The sequence below is a fragment of the Symphalangus syndactylus genome, chromosome 2, assembly GCF_028878055.3.
Source record: "Symphalangus syndactylus isolate Jambi chromosome 2, NHGRI_mSymSyn1-v2.1_pri, whole genome shotgun sequence".
NCBI classification, from domain to species: domain Eukaryota; kingdom Metazoa; phylum Chordata; class Mammalia; order Primates; family Hylobatidae; genus Symphalangus; species Symphalangus syndactylus.
The window spans coordinates 51883904-51886708 of NC_072424.2; the positions used below are offsets into that span (position 1 = coordinate 51883904).

Consider the following 2805-nt stretch of genomic DNA (forward strand, 5'->3'; position numbering starts at 1 on the left):
GGATATGGTGTTGAGAATTGTTCACAATGGCAAAACAACTAGAAACAAATTAAATACCCAAATTAGGGGAAAGGTTGAGTAAATTAAGTCCTACACACACCAAGGATTAATATGTAGTTCATCAAAAAGAGCGAAGTACGCCTTACTCTTGATCGAGAGGAGTTTCCACACATTAATGCTAAGAAAGCTAGTGTATGACAGCATCTCATTTATTAAAAATCAAAGACCAAGACTATACTTTCAGGGATCCTTTCTTCAGTTCATTACTAGAGGTTTCTCTGAATGTGTAGAGCACCAGAAACCACTAGAAGGAAACGCAGTGTGCTCTCTCCAGAGTGTGAAGCCAACCCTTGGTGTTGCTTGGCTGCCCTTTACCATTGACAATTGTTCTCTTCCTCAGGAAGAATGAGAGAGAAAGAAGGCAGTCTGTGTGATTCCCATTAAAAAATAATAATTTTTTTAAAATAAAAGACCAAAATACACAGTTATATGAGCTTAACAAAAAGTGCACAAGGCTACAAACCAGGCTGCTGGCCTCTGTTACGACTTTTATCACAGCCTGTCCACGTGACAGTCCTCTCACTAGACCAGGAGCCCCTTGAGGATTGCAACCTAACATGGCACCTGATACTTTCTGCTTAATAAGTACTTACTGAATGATTAAATAAATGAACGAACGAACTCAAAGGGAAGTTATAATTAACCAAATGGAACAGAGATAAGAAGCAGACATAGGAATCTTTTATACCTAAGAGATTGTAACTGGCAATTTGCTATGAATGTAAAATCACGTATAAGTTTTTTATTATTAAATGACTTCCATGTCTCTTTATTCATTATTTTAATGCGAGTGTTTCATCCCTCAGTTGTTAATCTACTTTCAAAGCCTGAAAGAAAGTTATCTTTAAGGTACCATAAAATTGTCACATTACTAAGGTTGAAAATAGAATACCTACAACTGTTTTTTGAAAATAGAATCTTTCATCACTGGGCAGTACCAGCAATAGATATGCTGTTAGAATTCACTGTAAGGCCGGGCGCGGTGGCTCACGCTTGTAATCCCAGCACTTTGGGAGGCTGAGGCGGGCGGATCACGAGGTCAGGAGATCCAGACCACGGTGAAACCCCGTCTTTACTAAAAATACAAAAAATTAGCCGGGCGTGGTGGTGGGCGCCTGTAGTCCCAGCTACTCAGAGAGGCTGAGGCAGGAGAATGGCATGAACCCGGGAGGCGGAGCTTGCAGTGAGCCGAGATCGCGCCACTGCACTCCAGCCTGGGTGACAGAGCCAGACTCCATCTCAAAAAAAAAAAAAAAAAAAGAATTCACTGTAAATACAGTGACTAGCGAGTATATAGTTCCAGAGTCAATAAGCCTTCATTTCAAATGCAGACTACCACCATTTAGCTGTTCTTCCTCAAACACCTCTCTGCTGCATCCCAATTAATTGTCAACACTTACAATCACCTGGCCCCACTAGGCTTCCTTCCCCCACCACAGAGCTCTCACCCACTGACTCAGCAAGAGCAGTTAAGAACGTACATAGGTCACAGGATGACCACAGTTATGTCCACTCCCACAGTAAATGTGACAGTTCACATGTCCACCAGAAGTAAAGGAAAAAAATAGAAAACACAACCTTGCTATCAAAAGTCTACACAATGGCAGTCTCATTCAACTAGAAGAAGGAACAAAATGCAAGGTGAGGAAACAATGTTAGAACCAGCCGTCCCATGAGGAACAGTTTTGATAGAAAACGAGTGAAAGCAAGTAAACAGACTTCAGAAGCCCTGAAAGACAGTGAAACAGCCAAAGAGAAGACCAAGTTCAGGAAACTGTCGGGAAGATGATTAAAATGTCAAAAGACAGAGTTGAAGAAAGGTATGTCAAAGGCAGTAAGGAAGCCCAAAGATCTGGGCTGTGTGTGTGTGTCTGTGTGTGTGTGTGTGTGGTGTGATATTCTGAGATGGGCATGTAATATTCTGATATAAGTACTTCTGAGCAATTTTTACTTGCAAATGGATACAAATTACATGCTTTTTAATGATATTAGCCATATCAGTGGGTGGTGGTGAGAAAAGAAAAATGGAATCAGGGATGTATGGGTTCTGACTAGCTCTGTCATTAACCAGGCCCTGGGTAAGTCATTTAATTCAATAACCCTAAATCTATTCATGACACACAATCCCCAGTTTCTCCAGACCTCTATAAAAATGTAAGGCCAGATCTCTGTTCCCTAAATCAGAGTCACCGGGGGAAATTGCCAGACCCAAGCCTAGAGACTCAACTTTGCTAGATCTGGGGTGAGCTCAGTAAGGTAATATGATTTTTTTTTTTTTTTGACGGAGTTTTGCTCTTTGTCGCCAAGGCTGGAGTGCAGTGGTGCTATCTCAGCTCACTGCAAACTCTGCCACCTCCCGGGTTCAAGTGATTCTCCTGTCTCAGCCTCCCGAGTAGCTGGGATTATAGGCACCCGCCACGACGCCTGGCTGATTTTTGTATTTTTAATAGAGACGGGGTTTCACCATGTTGGCCAGGCTGGTCTCAAACTCCCGACCTCAGGTGATCTGCCCGCCTTGGCCTCCCAAAGTGCTGGGATTACAGGCGTGAGCCACCATATCCGGCCAGTAATATGAATGTGTTAAAAACTCCTTCAGCAACTGTGAAACTGAGCCAGGTTTGTGAAGCACTGGTCTGTATGATCTTTATGGTTCCCCCCAGCTCAAAAATCCCAGAGTGACTCCTGAGTCACCAAAAACAGAGATGTGCATCCCATCATATTGAGTGTTTAATTTACACAAGCCAT

At 42.6% G+C, this 2805-nt stretch overlaps 1 non-coding gene across 1 annotated transcript; it reads left to right on the forward strand.

The window, feature by feature from the left end:
• The first annotated feature begins 228 nt into the window (after positions 1-228).
• LOC129478228 (small nucleolar RNA U3) lies at positions 229-435 on the forward strand. The gene has a single exon (XR_008656364.1). It is a non-coding gene; the product is annotated as a small nucleolar RNA U3 (small nucleolar RNA).
• The last annotated feature ends 2370 nt before the right edge of the window (positions 436-2805 follow it).